General features: G+C 43.3%; 1 pseudogene; it reads right to left on the minus strand.

Moving 5' to 3' along the window:
- Positions 1-3,865: 3,865 nt before the first annotated feature.
- On the minus strand, positions 3,866-4,987 carry LOC118972903 (small ribosomal subunit protein uS2 pseudogene; annotated as a pseudogene).
- Positions 4,988-19,873: the final 14,886 nt, after the last annotated feature.

Genomic DNA, 19,873 nt, shown 5'->3' on the forward strand with positions numbered 1-19,873 from the left:
GGGTCATTGACAATTCGTGGTTGGGTTATTTCAGGTGGGAAAACTTGCCAAGATCTTAGTCTGCTTTCCTGTGGAATTTCTGCTCTGCCTCTCTCACTGAGCTGCTGAGAGGACCAAATTATAAAATGTCTGTAAAAATACTTTTTACAAGTAAAGCTCTGCATGGATACACACAGTTGAGTGATAATGTGGGGAGGTGGAAACAGCAAGGCTGGGAGTCAGCAGATGAGAGTCCTGAATGATTTTCTCATCGGCTTTGGCACTTACTAGCTTGTGGCCTTGGACACGTCCCTAACCTACATAAGACTCAGTATTCTCACCGACAAGATAAAGCCTACTTCATAGAATTGTTTCAAAATTAAAAGGGGTCATGGATGTGAATACATAGAGAACATGTATTGTATAAATGGAAAGATTGTTATTGTCTATATTAATTGTGTTCTTAATCCAACTCTCCCTTGCCATTTGTGTCTTTAAATTCTCTTCTAGTTTTTATGCTGCTTTTTCTTTAGTTTGAGAAATGCCTCCCCTCTGTTTGAGGTCTTCTCAGTGAGACAATAAGCTTCTTGGGCAAAGCCTGCATGGTCAGGTCAGCAGTGGGTTTGTCAGCTGCAGCTATGGCACTGAATGATTTGTATAGTCAGTGTTTAATGAATGCTCCGGATCCACTGAAGTCACTTGGGCACTCAGGTCCATCTTCTAAGTATCACCTCATTTCCAAGAACAATATTAGTGGTCTAACTTGAGGAAAGAAATAAAAAAGTGAGTCCAGGGAGTTATTCTTTGATGAACTCTTCTTTCCTTGACATTCTTTTTCTTTGATTCAGTGAATGAGTCTGGTTCCCTTAAGCCAACTGTGGAAGCCAGTCATTCACTCATCACAAGTTCTCTCCCAGCAAAGGAGTAAAGTCTTGAATGATAGAGCCTTGTTTTGTAATTAATGAAATAAGACTAGAATAGCTATCTCTTGAAAAAAGTTACACTCTCTGTTCTAGTCTAATGCACTATCTCAAACTGAAAGATGCAATGGGATTAAAATACCTTTATTTCTCCAGATTGGGTATGTCAGTAATTTTGAAACTTTAAGGATACAAATTCATTGCATTTATATATAGTTCTGAGCAAGATCAACTTCCATAGGCACTAGCCATGGTGACTCTTGTGAATTTTGTGTCTCGTGAGAGATTACTAATAGCAACTCTCAGCTTCAATCTGTTAAATCACCTATTGAATTTCTTTGAGGTGCAAAGCCCTGTGTTGAGCTTTGTGGGAGACACAAAGAAGGGGGAGATGTGGTCCTTGTGCCCACAGAGCATTTGCATTATAGGGTACCAGGGGACTGGAGATGTGTTCCTTTGCAATTACAAGTGGATGACTTCTTTCAGTATGTGGGGGCCTAGAATCAAACCCCATGACTTCATGCCCCCATGCTTTATTGTCAAAGAGTTCAAACCTTGGTACAGAGAGTCATGTTTCTCTTCCTGTTTCCTTCACAATAATGTTTGACAAGTTTCTGATTTGCCAAAAGGATTTGCACAATAACTGACAGCACCACTGACAGTAGAAAATCCTGAACTAGAGAGATAATAGCAGGAAAAGGAGATGGGATGGTTAGGACCCAGAAGGGAGCAAATATGGTATGATTAAGATGGATTTCTTTTGGTTGAAGGTAATTTCTGTAGTCCTGATAATTTTAAGAAATTTCTCAAGGCTCTGTTGATTTTTTCCCCTCTGCTGTCCTCTATCTGTAATCTGTTCCATCAAGGCACTGGGTGGAGGCCTGTGAACACCCTTGGATTCACCATTACAAGCGATTAGATTGAGATTCCACTGGTAAACAGATTCAAGCCCAAAACTGTTTCAAATGTTCCTGTAAAGACACAATTTTTAAAATCATGAAAGTCCAACTTACTTACTCAAGTCCCTTGAGTGAATTAACAGGAGAAGAAATGCAGCCCAAAGTCAAACCACACTCTGAACCCAGATTGCAGGATCCAGTGGTAGGTCTTCCTCTTTGTGATCAATATGCAAACAAACTGGGTTCCTGCAAAGTTAATGACTCATGCTGTGTGTGTGTGTGTGTGTGTGTGTGTGTGTGTGTGTGTGTGTACGCATGTGTGTGTATAGAGGAAGACACACCACAAAGGGAGGTAAGAATTAGTGATATGAGTAACCTCCTGATAAGGCATAACACTGTATCTGGTATTTAACAGGTTATTTTTACATGGGATGAGTGTAAGGGTTTAAAAAAATTTTTTTATTTTAAACATTTTAAGAAAGCATTAGATCCTGTAAAACATAGCATAGGCCTATCTCACTGGAAAGTTTCTAGTTTTCTGTTAAATAAAGTATGGATAAATGTGTATAAAGCACAGTGTCATTTTCTGCTCTGCCCTTGCCTGGAATCTTCAATGAGAAGATTGGGGGGTAAGTGAAGGATTTGGGAGAGCAGCAGTGATTCAGGCTCTACCATGTTCCCCTCCCTCTCCAGAGCCACTCAACTTGAGACAGGAGAGAGGTTGTATTTTCAACCTGCTTAGCCACAGTCTGGATAAGTACTTTTTCTTTTAAGCACTTAAAAAAATGCAGATTTTCAAGGACATGCAAAAGTAGAGAGAGTAGCTCAATAAGCCCCCATGGGCCCATTACCCAGCCTTAACAACTACCAATATTTGCCAATCTTATTTCATCCATGACCACCTCCCCTCATTTTTCTGATTTTAAAGCACATCTAAGACATCATGTTTTGTAACTTGTCAATACTTGAATACACATTCAAACCGATAGGAACTTAAAAAAAATGTTGCATACATCTGATGCCATTATCACATCTAATAAAAACTCTAATAAGTAATATTACTTAATATCTCATTCATATTTATATTGTTTTGCTAATTGTCTCCAAAACATCTTTTCTACTTGTTTTTTATGAATGAGAATTCAAACAAGTTCCAACGAGTGCATTTAGTTGATTAAATGTGTTTTAATGTCTTCACTGTCCATGCCTCAGAAACTGGTATTTGTATCTTCAGTGGATAAAAATGGTCTTATGGTAGAAGACAGAGCATTGGACAGGGGCTCAGGAAACTCATGCTCAATGCCCAACTCTGCTAGTAATTAATCAGTATGACCTTGGGATATACAGTTGAGCTTTCTGGGTCTCAGTTTCCTCACCTAAAGAATGAAGGGGTTCAATCAGGTGGTCTGTGAGACTGCTTCAGCAGAGGAAACAGGACAGAAATGGCTGCTACAATGTTATGTGCCAGACCCTCAAACTCTCAACTTCCTTCCAAGGTATGGTTTCTATATCTGATCCTATAAAAAACAACCAACCAGCCAAATTAATCAGACTTGGAAGAACGTGGGCCTTCCTCACCAGCAGTGTCTTCTCACTTAAAGCCTTTCTGAAATAAAAGGGAGAAATCCTGGAGGCCTGGAGAGGCGTTGTAAGTGGCCCACAGTCATTTTCCTTATCTCAACTTTTCTGACCTCACTGACCACAACGGTTTATTCCTCACCCATGGACAGGGCATGCAATGTTCCTTCATTCTTTGATAATGCATTAAGGTTTAAATGAGAAGATTTCAGGACCATGGAACACTGGAACGGTCAGGCACCTGAGCAATAATTTTCTCCAACTTCTTAAATGATGAACAGATCATTCTACATTTCCCAAAGCATTTATCCTCCTGAGGCAGCCCCTTCCCATTCAGCTAGCCATTAGTGAGATCTTCCTCTTTGAGCTTTTCCCTTCTGAAACTACCACTATTTGGGCCTTGCTATGTATTTTTTGTGTTCTCTGAAACTGTTTAGTTTCCATCAGCCATATTTCCATTTTCTGTTTAAGCGTCTGTGGAAGAGCAGCTTAAGACTCCTCAGTGGTTGTTCCTACCCGTTCGGTGGCCTGAGCAGGCGGAGCCGCCGTCCTCGGCAGCGGGCAGAGCATTCCACCCTTCCGTAGGGGACCGCCGGTGAGCTCCGGGGGAGCCCGTGCCCTCAGATCAGCCTGCCACCTTGGTATGAGCAGCAGTAAATGCGGGAGCTGGAGCGGTGCCCTCACCCCGGAATTCCTCCTTGGTCACAGCCTTCTCAGCAGCAGCCTGCTCCTCCTCTTCTACCTCCACCGGATCCCTGCAGACGAGGGGAGCAGGCGGCACCTGGCCCAGGAGGGCAGTGGGCGGCGCCACGCATGCGCAGAACGCCCGGGCCCCGCCCGCCACCTCAGACCTGCTGGAGGAGCGCCCTTGCTGTCATGCGGGATGGACATGTCCCCACGGCGCAGAGGACCGTCTGTGTTACACAGCAGTGGTAGGCAGGTTCACATAAGATGCCTCTGGGAGAGGCTGGTGGTTGGTGGAGGGCTCAGTAACCAGTGGAAGTCGCGGCACCCCAGGGATGCCTGGACCTGGTTAGTGAAAATTCTGGGAGTGAGGTGGCCACCCCAGGAGTGACCCTGGTGACGGCAGCAGTCACCTTCAGCACAGCTCACTGGCCAGTCTTTCTGGGGGTTACCACACTGACATCAGCCGGGTTTTCAATGGCAACAACGGCATGAGCTGACAGCAGAAGCGTTTTCCAGGTTCTTCTCAGATTTATGAGGCAATGCCACCATTTGCCTCTTGTAGATGACTGTTGCACTTGGAAGTCAAGGTTGGTGCCACCTAAGAGGGTTCCTGCTACACGGAATTTGGGGACACTTTCCTTCCTTCATTTTCAGGACTGTCAAGGGCTCTGGCCACTGTGGAAGTATCTCTTTCAGTTACAACAGGAACCCAGAACCAATGCCCTATGGAACCCCATAAAGATAGCACAGACAGGCCTTGCTGTTTTTATAAACATCTCTAAGCTTTCACATGACAGCTCTCCAACTGACTGAAGACTTGGACTGGCCTTACTGTCGCCTTTTCTGGCCAAGGACCTTCAACCACACACTGTAATGTGGCTGACTCCTCACTGCCCCAGCTGCTTTCCTGTGGATGCGCTCCATTGGTCAATGCCCCTCATAAGGTGTGGTGCCTACAAATGGACACAGTATTCCAGGTGGGTGGCCAGCCTGGGGTGGGGAGTCTTACTGACCTTGCTTCGTATATTATATCCTGGTATATAGCTTGTTATCCCTTATGGGATCTTTATGAAACTTTTATAAAGATGTCTATGGAAGGGAGATGGTTTCTGTACATAGGACCCTTTTAATATTAGTGCTGGGGTCCTTGAACTGGAGAAAGTTTCACAGGGGAAAAAACAAACTGTAAAAACACTAATTATGAATTTGTATCTCCAAAGATGTTTAGATTAGAAAGTCACCCTGAGGATGTTTTTAAAATGTGTGTAGTTATCCCAGACTCTCCTTGTCTATACAGAAGTCCTGGGATTAACCTATATATTCTTCTCTTAGAAATTTACCCAGCTCTTCCATGGTGGAAAGTCTGGGTTAGGCTGTTGTGATGGTTTTGGAGTGGCGAGCACCATGGCATTGGGTAAAATTCTCCTGGAATATCAACTTTTTTCTAGAAAGGGGAAAAATGTGGGTGGAAGTTAGAATATCGGAAGTGCTCAGAACCAGAGTGTAGCCTCTGGAAGTGGCTTCAGAAAACCATGGAGACTGATGCTTAAATGAGATAATGTGTATAAAAGCCATAGGCAAGTATGAAATTCCTTGCAAATATAAGGAGCACAGTATTATGAGCAGGATCTTGGGTTGCAATCTGCTCTGGTTTTTAAATGTAGAGCTCCTACGGTGTCTCCTCTTTCCCTACTCTAATCCTAACTGCTGCCTTGAACAAGTTGCTTAAATTTTAAGCCATGTTTTTCTCGTTGCTACAGAAATTATTTTAGTACTAATGACTGTAACTCCTTCACATGTTTCTTCCAACCCCTCCCCCACTGTCATAGACAGTTCTGGAGGGGTGTCTCTTGAGAGTGGGTAATCTTTACCACCTTCTTAAGGCCTCCATGATGTGTGGACTGGGACATCCATCTATGGGTGTGCTGTCCTGGGCAAAGTGGAGGAGGGTCTATCTATTATTAGCCTTTGACCAAATTCTCTTGACTCAATGTTAGGTTTCTCTTAGGCAGTGTGGAGCTTCCAGAGCTTTTGTCTGTACCCCATGCCTTCCTACCCTGCCAGCTGTGGCATGGGGTAAGGAAGGACATAGGGTATCAGCATTGTTTCTCTTTTCTCTGGAGAAAGGGCAGCCAAGGAAGGTTGAAGTGCTCTTGGGTACACTGCCAAAGCCTACCTCCCCCAGGGGGGCAGAAGGGAACTGGGCTCATTGGGTGACACCCAGAGGTCAGAGCAACCGGCAGAGTCCTCCTTCCTGAGCAAATGTGGTGGTTTCATTGAGACCAATGTAGGAAGAGTACTTCCGTGAGGCCAGTATACTCAGTAGCTTTTAATTCAGCCAAGCCAAACCTTCAATATAAATCATCCTTGCCCCAGACATTTGTTTTCTTACCCAACAAAGCCATCAGGTTTTTACCTGAAATTATGCAAGGGAAGTTTTAGAGGAGCTCTGGGAAATGAGTCCCTTTTCCTCCCTTGCCCTCTGCAATCAGCGTGGTTTAGCAAGGGATTACTTTGCAGACCAGGCAACCTCTCTTTCACTCAACAAAGAAATTTAGCAAACTCTGAGGCTATGTCACCTTGCCGGCAGAAACACTGAACAGCAATAGTGCTGAGAGTCAACACTAATAGCCGACACCAAATTAAACTGCCAGACTCGGTGTGATGTAGCTCTGTCACCTCTTGACACTTCTGATGTGAGTACAGGGGCTTCTGCAGGAAATTCATCAGCTGTAGTTCATGACGCATCATCTTTACATATCTGTCCATCTACATTTGTCAGCAACAGGCAAACCTCAAATGACTTCAGTGATTGGTATATAGATTGCACTACCTCCAGACATAGTAAACAAGGTTTTAACTCTTGGGGCTCTTTCAGCTCTGCCTTCCTCACTGACAAGGTCAGGTTCCTAGTGTTGCCATTCTCCTTGTGTTTCAGGTGGTAATTGACAAAGGTGATTAAGAAGGTATCCTTTCTTTTTTCCTACTACCCAGAACCTCAAATTTGTCCCTTCTTTCCAAGTTCGCTATTCTGTGGACCCATATTTCTTTCCAATGTGTATTTCTAGAATGTCATCTAAAGGCATATATTTGCTCATTGATGGCTCGATTTACCATTGCTGTGATGGGGAAGATTAGAAATGTAGTGCAAGCTCATCTTGCTAATCAAACTTGCTTGCTTCCCAGTGGAGAATGTCTTTGATTTTTCAGTGCCTTCCAGGCAGACCATTTTAGTGTAATAGCTGCTAATGTGCTAAGATCAGGGCCTTGCTGATTTAAAAAATATTTTGAGACCCTTAACATTCTCACTGGTCATTACCAACTTAGATATTTATTTTGCACATTTGTCAATACCCTCAAGCTCCTACACTGAGGAGTAAGTTAAGTAGCTTTCCAGGAGGTGCCAGTGGGGTTTTCCTTTATGTTTTCCTCGTGTGATTCCAGAAAGAAGAGTATCAAATATATAAACAGTGGTGAGGACCTGGGTGTCTCCAGCTTTTGGTAACCTATTACAAGACCCACTTACATTTTTTTTTGTGGGGGGCTGTTCATTGCAGTGATCCCAGTCTCCATCGGCACTTCTGTAAATGAAAATTTGTTCACAGGCCACATGTGTGCTTATTTTTGTGTTTAAGGAGACTGAGCTTGTCTTTGGTACAGATGATGCTATATAGTTTTTAATTCTTTGATAATAGAGCTTGATGTTGCCATACTGACTGGGAAATGCTGTCCCTTTGCTGGCTCATACGGGGCATGCTCAGGCCATGAAGTGCCACCCTTTGGGTTGTAAGAGTCAGCTGGTAATTACTCCTACTTGGAGCGCCCAGTCACTTCCTCACATTTTGGGTCCCTGATGGGGTTCAGAGTGTGTGTGAAGGCACTCCTGCAAGGAAGTCTCTGGTGGCTGTGGTCAGTTATGAGGCCTTCTTGAGGGTGGTGAGGGTGTGAGAGTCTAGCAGGGGGGCAGGCCAAACGAACTGACTGGAGGTGGCAATCCATCGCAGGGTGGACTTTCTAAATCAGAAGAGATGCCTGTTTTAAATTTCCTGAAATAGTCTGAATTTAGCTTTAAAATTATCTGGGGGGGTGGGTGGGTATAGGTGGTGTTGGTAAACAGAGATGAAATAAGTTTTTTTTCTAGGAGTTGAGAGTATTGAAGCTGGGTGATGGATTAATGAGGTTTCATTAAACTATCCTCTGCTTTTGTATATGTTTGAAAATCTCTTTAATACAAGGTTAAAACACCACCTTAAATTCCTTGAAATGTTGGATTATGGTTCTGTGAATTGAAATGACACTGGACTATTGTTAGTGATTTTGCATTGTCTAATAGACAAATTCACATTAAGCATTGTTAATGTTAACTTCAGAAGGATCTCACAAAGGATTAACATGGGTCTATTTTCTTAGTACCTTTTGGAGTTCTCTTGTTTCACAAAACCATTGGCTTTGGTGTTAGAATTAAGCTTAGGTCAGTTCCACACTGCCTAAGGGAAGTCTGACATTTAATATACTTACCTAGGGTATTGTCTGGTACTTCAAGAAAATAAGGCTTCCTCTCCCCACTCCTTCACCCTTGAATTCTCCTGAAAATTGTGGCTATGAGAAGGGGCTTGCTGAGAAGGGAGGCAGCACTTATAAAACTTGCATCCACATGAATCATGTTTTTACACATATATTGTCCCATTCGAGTTTTATTCCTATTCTTAAAAATGCTCTTTTGATTTAGAATGTGAGACATCTGTTACTTTGAATAAGGCTGGTCTGTATATCAAGGCAGATCATATCATGTAAAGGTTTATGGCATAACAATAAGAAATATCTAACACAATCCAAATTCCACCTGGGTTTCTTGAATTAATGAATATTGAGGAGAGCACACTTAGGATGAATTCACAGAGCACAGTCTTTTGCTGATTAATACACAAGACTACAATCTAACATAGCCAAAAGCAGGAACAAATTCCTGTTTACTCAGGACCGTTGTGGCAAGGTCAAGACCCAGGATATGGAGCCAGCCTAAGAGAAATCAGTGAACGAGTGTAACCTACAACTCATGTCTTAGAAACATTTGTAAAGAGAATGCTTAGAGAGGTCGTATTTGTAAAATGATAGACATCTCAGCAGTGAGACATCTGTGGGGATCCCTTTTACATGAGATGGCTCTGCTTAAGTATGTATTTGAGATGCATATGAAACATGGAGATGGTTAGAATCAGTCATGGGGTAAAAACAAATTGAGACTGGCCATTCAAGGCTCTGTTTCAGAGGCCGTGACTTGAAGTGGCTGAGACAAACACTTAGCTCACTCAACTGGGGATTATAATGGGAGTGCTGACAACCCTCCCTAATTAGGACGCTGTCAGGCAGCTCTCTAATAGCTGCGGGAGCTGCTGTCAGGAAGCCACGCTGTATTCGGGGCTCATTGCACCGCAGAGACTTCGCTTGCGCTGCTCCTAGCAGTCGCCTTGTTTCCAGCTCTTCCTCCAACACCCCAAAGACCTCAATGCCCTTCTCCAAGAGACACTACGGATTCTGAGCTTACCCGCAGTCTCCTCCACGGGCAGAGGGTGAAAGATGACACTTGCAAACACACAAACTAATTATAACCCTATTTAGTTCCTGTGGGTGAATCTCTCGTCCATCCCCTTTGCCCTTTCCCACGTTTAATTCCTACTTGGTGAGGAGAGAAGGATTATTTCTGGAAACCAGCCTTTCCCCTCCAGCTCCCCCCCCCCACCCCCCAGCCACCAAACACAGGGAGTCATCCTGTGGTAATTAACAATCTCATTTGGAGGAGCGCATTTTATGGTACTCTTGGTCAGGTAAATTCTAAATTAGCTCAGTTAAAACGGGTCGTAAGACACAATGCTGCCATCCCTATTAGCTCCTGGACCTCCGCCAATGTACCGCGCTATTTCGGGAGCTGGGCTTCTGGCAAAAGGAATCATTACCCCGAGATTATTTGCAAGAGAAGTGATGTGGAAGACACGCAGTCACGGAGGTCTTCTCTCCTGGCTTCACAAATTCTGGGGTGCTTGAACAAAGGGTTGGAAGGATTGACTGTGGGGAGGGCAGGATATGGGGATGCTGAGGGAGTGCTCAGGTGCCTGTCCCCGAGGTCGCTCTCCCTGGTGTTACCCAGAAATGCTGGGAAAAGACTGCTGACAGGTTCACTCTTGGTTTCCCCATAGCCTTGAAGAGAATGGAAGCTGAGCCTTTCCAGACACTGCCAAGAGTGCTTTAACCTCCCCAGGCCATGCTTGTTGAGTGGGATGGGTGGAGAGGGGCTGGGGCTTCCAGAACCTTCTCAGGCAGAAACCTGGATGATCTTGAGCACATCAGTTTCTCCTTTCTTGTCCTGTTTCTTCACCTACCAATTGAAGAGGTTGGGCAATACGACCCCTCGGATCTTTCCTATCTCAAACATTTTGTGACTCCGAAATTCTTTGCAAACCAATGGAGTTACCCTGGGATGTTCACTTAACTCTGGAGGCAATCATGGGCTCTGTGGGCCCAACTTGGCCGCCCTCCTTAGGGTGGTGTTTAAGGCACGATAGCATCTGGTTCTGAAAACACATCTAAGATTTTTTGCTGGCTACTTTTGATGTTCTGAGCTTAGAGGGAGGAAGGTTTCAGCACAAAATAACCCACTGTGTTCTGAATTGCCAAGAGAAGGACACTTAACTTTAAAAAGATATGCTAACAAGCTTTTTTTTTTAAAAGGACCTACAATGTGCCTAGGCAGTTTTCCAGAAATATGTGTTTGTACTGTGGTGGGGAGTGGCAGGGATAGGTTACTGCCATAAACAAGATACGCTCTATGCCTTTAAGCAGCTCGCAGTCTAAGGGAGACCAGTGTGGACTCAGAATTCAATTGAGTGAGAAGAAATATAGAGGGAGGTTTGAGTCTGAGCTGAAATATCCAGTAGAAAAACTTGAAATTGGAATGAGAGTGGAGAGGCAACTTTTTAAAACTGAGTGTTTAAGGGTCCTACCTAAATCTGGGATGGGGGGCATTTGGTGTCTCTCGACTTTGGGGCACTGGTATCACTAAGGATGCCATGCCTTTGCCTCCTCTAGGTGTAATTTATTAAGCAAGGGAGTCTAAGAAACAATTAAAATCCTCCTGCACTCTGTGATGCACAGTTTGGAAATGGGACGATGACCATAGGATAGGCATTGAAATAGTGCTTCATGTGATCAAGAGCTTAAAGTGGGTCCACATGGCAACAAGAAACTATTTTGGCACATTTAAGTGTGGGCTGGTGTGCTCATCAGCCTCGGACCAAAGGACTTCGGCAGCAGTCAGAAGGTTCATTGATGGAGTAGACAGTTGTCAACACAGTTTAATAAAATGATGACAGCTCAGATCACAGAACATGAGATACACAAAACTTTGTAAAATTTTAAAGCCAGGAGATAAAAGAAAAATCTCATCCACGTAGAAATATCTGCAATATTTATTTGAAAATAACCATGTGCTGATGTAAAGATGCCTAGTTAAATTAAGAAGAATAAGAAAAACAACAGCTACCATCTACTCTATTTTTATTATAGGCCAGGCATGTTTTACTTACTTTACATATTACCTCATTTAATCCTCACAACAATTCTGTGTGGCAGGCATTGTGATCCCCATTTACTGATGAAGAAAACTAGGTCTAAGGAACATTAAACGACTTGCCCAAGGAACATAGGTAACAACTATGGAAGATCAGGTTATAATTCGGGAGGGCTCTTCTTTGGGGTCTGGGTTTGTCCAGCTCTCAGTCTTACTCTCTGTGCAGTATAACCTGATTGGTCATGGAAGATCATGCTTGTTAGGTAATGTTTATAACATTTCCCACTAGTTTTTAAGAAAAATATGAATTTTAAAGTATTTTAAGGTTGATGAGCAAAACATTTAAGGTAAGATGTTAAGGCAATACCACTGAGACCAAGTGCCCCCAAAATGATTTCTGAAAACCACTGATAGAATTGTCATCATCATCGTAGCTCTTACCATTTAGCACAAACATCAGAGGACAGATATCCTTCAAGAGCTGGAGGGAGATGCATGTCTGCCCCTGAAAAAGGCTGTCATTTTCATAAGGGAAGGAAGGAATTCAGGTGGACTTCCTCACGTTGACTTTTGATCTAGAGATCTGAGGGAATGTCCTGACCTGCTCCCTTACCCTCAGAAGACGGAGAATAGAGGGAGAACTGGGAGCAAGTTTTCTTTGAAAACAAGTACTCTTCATGCACATTTTCTCTTATATTAAACATAATATTGACAGCTTTGTCTCTGAGAGTCATATTGAACTGGAAAAAATGAAGATAATGATTCCCTAATATTTGGCAGTGGGCAGCTCCAAGTATAATAAAATTAAAACCATTAGACGTAAATCCAGTGAGGAAATGTGTGATTTAAGTACATTTTCTCTTAAATGACTTCAAAAAGTTCTTGTGTCTCCTTGAGATACAAGATACAAGATCTTTCTGGCATTGGGTATTGTAGATTCCTGGAATGAGGTGCTTCTTTACATTGTGCCGAATTTTTTCCCTGGAGACCAAAAACTAGTTTCTCATTTGAGGTGGTTTGTAGATAAACCCTCTTTATGAGGAAGAGGGGAGACCAAATGGCCCTTTGGGGTTCTTTATGTGTTTATAAAATGATACACCATGTCATACTGTCTCCTTTACTACTTATTTTTTCCACTTGTCAGTTGTGGGCTTACTCATGATAAACAGCTCACTCGGCAGTTTAAGTGAGAAAGGATTGACATTAAGAATATTAAAGGGTAGGGGGAGAAACGCTTCTGGGATCAGGCTCCTAGGAGGCTCACTTACAGCGAGCTGCAGAAACTGGCCTGATGGGAAAGCCCACCTGTGTTGAGTGCCAGATGCTTGGAAACCGAAGTTCTTACAAGTGCTAAAGACACCAACCCCAGTGCCACTTTTGTGCGAGAACTTCTACTCTGAATTATTACTGGAAAGCCTACACAGCATGGTACACTACCCACACCACTGGAAACTGCCTGCCTCTGCCACTCCTCTTCCCAGGAGTAAGGGACGTTACCCTCAGCCTGTTTCACAGATTATAGACTTCCAAAACATAGTGTCACCTTCATGTCCCTGATGGGCAGGCAGATCCTTAACCTCAGGCCTGTGTCCTAGTTGCAAGGGAGGTTGGGCATTTGCCTTCTACTTTAGGGAAGTGGGATTCACATTGTGGGGATTTCCTCACAGAGAGGGAGGCTGTTCCAAAGATAATGGGGTCCTGTGTATGTGGCAGATGTCCCTACTTCATCCTAGACAACTTCTTATTTCCAAGTATATGAAGGAGTGGTGTGTGGACAAGGGAAGAGGAGAGGAAATTTTATTGAGAGGCTCAGTAGCAGTTGTTGTGAGTATGTCACCCATATCCAGTGAGTCTCCATATTTATGTTCTTCATCCCTTCTAGCTGCCAGCGTCTGCATCTCCTCAGCAGGGGTGGAGTGCCTCGGAATTAACACCACCCAGCAGCTGTCAGTCAATCAGTGAGCCCACCTTCCTTGCTCCTGGTGGGAGAGAACAAGAACCTAGAGTCTCTTTACACTGTCTTACAGAGTCCCTGGGATTAAGCCCCAGTTGCCCACAGTGACAGCTGGCTTGATATCTGACCTTTTATTGCTTCCTTCCCTTCCTTGTCTCACTTCCTCACATGCCTGCTGGTGTGTCCCACATTTCTCACCTGTCTCAGGTCTGCCTAAGGGGAATCCCACACTAAGATGACCTATTTGCCATAAGTGTGCTTACGTTTATTATGAGTTAATTCTTTCAGTACCATCATGTGGTCATGCTTAATGAGGAAAGGGGGTCTCAGTTACCAGTGTTCCTCCAGTAGAAGGCTTTTCCTTGTCATGGGGTGGGCTGCTCCCCGGCAGGGCCATGCCTCCAGGTCTTTAGACTTGGCCACAAAGGCTTCTTTTTGCTGCCCCTGAGGATATTTTGGCTTACAAAAGATCACTCCTAGGTCTATCCTTTTGCACAGATTGCTGCTAAAATATTTCTAGAGGGTTCAGCTCATTTCTCTTAGAGCAACTGTCTGCTCCTTTTGAGGTGACAAAGACAAAAGAGAGAGGGTGAAACAACTTTTCTGAGCCCTTACAATGCCAAAAAGGTAGGCTCTCTGCCCACTTAGACTATATTCTCTTTCCACATTGCTCCACGAGAAGAAACAAAGCAGTCACCGTCCTGCCAGTCTTCTAGCTTGCAGTTCTTTCAGGTGATTTTACATCCAGCAGTGCTGCTCTCGGCAGAGCCTTAGCTGCGCTGTCTGCCTGCAGACTTCCCCAAAGCACCTCTGTAGGAAACTCTTTGCTGACTGAGCCTGCATGCTCTATAAAGATCAGAAAATTGCGTACATGGTTTTTGAACATGGAACGGAAGAGAGTTTCAGGACCCTTTCAAAGCATATGCCCTTTTAAGAGTGGCTTGAATGCACGGAGGAAGAAGTCACTCTTCAAAAGGTGCTCTTTTCCCATGGGCCTGGCCCTCCTCTGGCTCCAGCTGCTGACCCTCCCTCCCTCCCCTCTATGTGTGTCTGGGCTTCCATAGTCCTGCCCCTTTGCTTTCTCCAGATATAAAAGTCAAACACTCCTCCTGCAGTATCTTTTCTCTGAAAACACTTGACCCATGAGCTCCACAAACACTCTGTTTTTCAAGTTGTGGAAAATGGAGACACAGACAAGAGAGAAGTGATGTCTTTAGAGTTATTCGTGGTGCAGAGGGAAAGAGAGCTGCCTCAGAAAATGCTCCCTTAAGAATTAGACAGAAAGGCTTTTATACCACTTAGTGCTTGAAAAGAACTACTAGAAGGGACCAGTGTGGATGGCGCTTGAGGATGAATTCAATGAATGTTGCAGAATATAAGGTTTTGTTTTTTCCTTTCTCTTAATTATCCTTTGGAAAATAAGTTGTCCTATAACCATCTAGTCAATACCAAATTTTTGTTGCACGTGCCTACTATGTGCTGGGCAATGCTCTAGATGGAATCAAACTTCTTCTGTAAAAGGCTAAATAATAAATATTTTAGATTTTGCAAGTCATAGGATCTCTGCCACAACTGTTCAACTCTGTCATTACAGAACCAAAGCAGCCATAGATAGTGTGAAAATGAAGAAGTGTGGAGATATTCCAGAAAAACCTTGTTTACAAAACCTTTATTCACAAATTTGGCCCATAGGCCATGTTTGCAGGCCATGTTTGCTGATTCCTCCTTTAGGCTGGGGGATACAGTAGCTAACAAAACAACATCCCTACCTTCAAGGAACCTATATTGTGATGAAAATGCCACTCTAACATCTGAATCCTTACCTGGATACTTGTGGCTTGGGATAAACATTCAGCTACAGCATTATACCTGGGTTTCCAAATAGGCCTAGATGGAAGTGAAGATAGTTGGCCCTGGAAATCTGTGTGAAGCGACCCAAAAAGTAGCTCTAAGAAGACACTGATATCACACATGTGGTGAGTTTGAATAAAATTACTTGATGGTGAGTAACTGTAATGTGAGGTTGGCAAGGAGGAAATATTTGTAAATTGATATTTCTAGATCGATTCTGTAGATATAATTTAAAAATGTGGATGAAATTACAATGCTAACTTTCTAAACAGAGCTTTCATGTTTTGGAAATCATATATTCACGTTGGCCAGAATACTCCTGGAAACCTTCTCTTTGGTGAGTGGGAGACTGCTTTCTGTTTCATCCCTAAACTGTCAGTGTCTCCTCACTCCTTGATCTTTATTTGTCCTGGCTTCTACTTTTACTTTCCCACCCCGCTACAGTCAACCTTCTACAGAGTGATTCTTTTAAAATGGAAATCAGATCATGCGGCTTGCTGGCTTAGGACCCTCCAAAGCTCCTCTCCATGTTTGGAATACTATCCAAAATCCTTCCCAGGGTCACACAGGCCACCACAATCTGGACCTTACTCCCCTGTTACCTCGTTGTCCACACCTTCTTTCCTCCCTTACCCTGATCCAGCCTTCCTGAACCTCCTTGCTGGTCCTTGGCTCAGTGCCTCGCATCTGCCCGCATCTGGGGACACTTCCTCAGATCCCTGCTTGGCTGGCTCCCTCTCTTCATCCAGGTCTCTGCTTGGATGTCACCTCCTCAGAGAGATTTCCCCAATGGCCTTATCCCTAGAAACCCCTAGTGGCTCTCTATCCTCTTAATCTGTTTCTGTTTCTTTTTCTTCATAGAATTTATTAATCTCTGCCTCTGTATGTATATTTTTGTATATTTGCCAGTCTTTTCCACTGGAAACTAAGCTTTATGAGGGCTTTGTCTCTTCTTTTTAAAGCTGAATTCTCAGTGACTAGAACAATACCTTGCATGTAGTGGATAGTCAATAAATATTGAATAAATGAAGAAATAAGTGAATGACTATGCTATCTATTGGATACCAATTATGGGCCAGACATTAGTCCTGCTTCTTCATTGTATATTATTATGTGACTTCTGTGGCATAAGTTAGTCCATGTGTGATACCGAATGAAGGGATTCCACTTTAGTACAAAAAGATTACAAATGTTTTTTGAGAGTATACAGTCAATTAAAAGAAAAATGAACTTTTATTGTCTTGTGAGACGCTAAGTAGTTGTGGTATGGCCTCTTTTATCTTTGGTTCAGTCCAGACTTTCTCAGAATCCCAGGGCTGATAAGCCTCCCTCTCTTCCCTGAGGGAAATAAGACACTGGGTGAGCTCTCCCTTCTCTTCCTGTCTTGGATTTGCAGACCTCTTTTTCAGCCCTCTCTGTAGAAATGGGTTTTCCTTAATATATTTCTCAGGGATTTTCTATTAGTTTAGATGCTCCAAATAGGGTAATTCCACAGTGACCAAGCCTGAAGAGAAGGAAATCGTCAATAAAATGAAAAGGCAACTTACAGTATGAGAGAATATATTTACAAATGACATATCCAAGAAGGGGCTAACATCCAAAATATATAAAGACCTCATATGGCTCAACACCAAAAAAACAATAACCCAATTAAAAAATAGACAAAGAACCTGAACAGATACTTTTCTAAGGAAGAAATACAGATGACCAACAGGCACATGAAAAGATGCTCCACATCACCAGTCATCAGGGAAATGCAAATTAAAACCACGATGAGATATCACCTCATGCCAGTCAGTATGGCTACTATCCAAAAGAGAAGAAATAACAAGTGTTGGTGAGGATGTGGGGAAAAGGGAGCCCTCCTACACTGTTGGTGGAAATATATATTAGCTCAGCCACTATGGAAAGCAGTATGGAGGTTCCTCATAAAAATAAAAATAGAAACACCATACAATCCAGTAATTCCAATTCTGGGACTTTACCCAAAGATATGCACCCCTATGTTTACTGCAGCACTATTTATAATAACTAAGATATGGAAGCAACCAAAGTGTCCATCAATAGGTGAACGGATAAAGAAGATGTGGTACATATACACAATGGAATATTATTCATCTATAAAAAGAAAGAAATCTTGCCATTTGCAACAACATGGATGGAACCAGAGGGTATTATGCTGAGTGAAATTAGCCAGGCAGAGAAAGACAAATACCATATGACTTCACTTTTATGTGATATTTAAAAAACAAAACAAAACAAACAAACAGAAATAGACACATAGGCGCTGAGAAGAGATAGATGGTACCACGCAGGAAGTGCTGGGGTAGATGGGTGAAAAAGGTTGAAGGGATTAAAGGGGCACAAAGTCTCATATATACTACAAATTAGTTAGGGGGATGAAAGTAGAGCACAGAGAATATAGTCAATAATACTGTAATATTCCTCCTCTAGTTAGAAAGAAGTGGGGTGTCAGGCATTGGTTTCTAGGTGGGAAGCTTCTGTCCATGGAGGTAGCAAGTTGACTTGGAAACTTGGTGGCGTGTGTGTTGGGGGCTAAGGAGAGAGATGCCTTCAGAGGCACGGCTCCATGTACTCTGGGAACAGCAATAGCTCACACCGAGTATTGTGGGTCTTGCCTGTGTTTTAGGTCCCCTCTGGTACCACCAAACCTTCAGTAAAGTCCTGCTGAGCATCATAGCCTCTCTGAGGCTGTGTGTTGAGAAAGTAAAGGAGAGTCCGTGTCCTCACTTGGGAAGAATTGGTACTGAGAGTGTGTAGGTGACCTGGAAAAGCTGGCTATGCCAAACAGTGACCACAGAGAAGCCTACTGTAGTAATCCAGACCTACATGCAACAAGTGGCAGCAAAGATGACCTCTGGGATGCAAATATATCCTTCAGACACCCCAGAAATACCTGGGGAGGGAAACCAGGGTAAAGTCCAGTCTTATCCAGGAAGCAGGGTAAGGTGGAACAAGGAGCCCACACCATTGTTTTGGGAACAATGGAAACAAAAGGAAAAGGAATCCCAGGGTTAGTGAATGGAAGACTGCTTGACTGGACATGTATTCAAGACGTATTTGTGAGTGCCCACTCTTTATGCCCACTGTGCCTGGCACTGGGGATGCAGAGCTGCCCAAGACATAGTTCCTGTCCTGATAAAAGTCACAGTAGCATGCACTGAATTATCTTGATGGTAACACGAAATACCACTCAACAGGGTAAGTGTTGTAATAAGGTGTATACACGACACCTCTTGAGTATGGAGAATAGAATTTATGACTGTGTAGGAGGGTGTGAAGGCTCAGGAAAAGTTCAAGGAGGAGGTGATGTTTAAGCTGAATCTTAAAGGATGAGCAGGAGCTTAGACAAGATGGTGAAATGAATTTCGGGCAAAGGGAGGAACACAGGCTTTTATAGAAATGTGAAAAGCATGGCTTTTGGGGGAAAAGGAGTAGTTCAGTAGGGAGAAAGGGTAGAAGGCCTGATTGGAGTGGGCAACTTGGGACAGGGGGCAGGTGGGAAAAGTGTCTGGGGAAATAAGCAAGAGCTTATATGGTGCACTAAGGTCTTTGAATTTTATGTACACAATGAGGTATACATTTAAAAAATGTATGTGAAGGAGTTACATGATCAACTATGCCTTTAAAAATAAATTATTCTGAGCCAATATGAACGATGTCTTAGATCAAATTCCCTAGAAACAGAGACTGTGATGGTGACTTCCTGTACAAGTGATTTATTGAAGGGGTGATCTCAGAGAAAAAAAATACTTCAAGGGAGTGAAGGAAGTGGGACAGGTCAGGGGAAGACACTGGGCAAAGATGTGGTTTCACTGCTGGCAGCCCAAACCTGCAGTATCTAGGGGGTAAGTGCAGCCATCAGTAAAGAGAACTTGGGTGGGTCTCTAAGAGCACTGATTACAGAGGCTGAATCAGAGTATCATCCCACTGGAAGTGGAAGATCAGCAAAAGTGTGATATGTTGCAATGGAGAGAGAGAGATATCTGGTGGATTCATGAGATATCTGTGCAGGTAGAGTTAATGGAATTTAGTGACCAATTGGATATGGTGGTGGTTGAGAAAGAGAGAGGACTTGGATGACAGGGTGCATATTATCTGGGTACTAATCTGTGATTTAGGGATCCAGGTGAGGGGTGGATTTGTTATTAATCACGCTGAGTTTGGATTTGTTCTCATCAAATTAGGGTTTCCTGCCAGACATCCAGGGAGCTATGGTCAGTGGACAGGTGGAAATCCACTGCTGTAGCTCGGGAGATCTCTACATTATCAGGGCAATTAAAGCTGAGGGATGGATGAGATCTCCCAGGGAGAAAAAGACAAGTCAGACAATGCTGCTGAAGAGCCAAAGAAACGGGTTTATTACGCATGGGTTTTGAGCTGGGTACGGGGACTCTGTACTTTAAAATGATATTTCTTA

This window comes from Manis javanica, chromosome 8, assembly GCF_040802235.1.
Source record: "Manis javanica isolate MJ-LG chromosome 8, MJ_LKY, whole genome shotgun sequence".
Taxonomy (NCBI): Eukaryota; Metazoa; Chordata; class Mammalia; order Pholidota; family Manidae; genus Manis; species Manis javanica.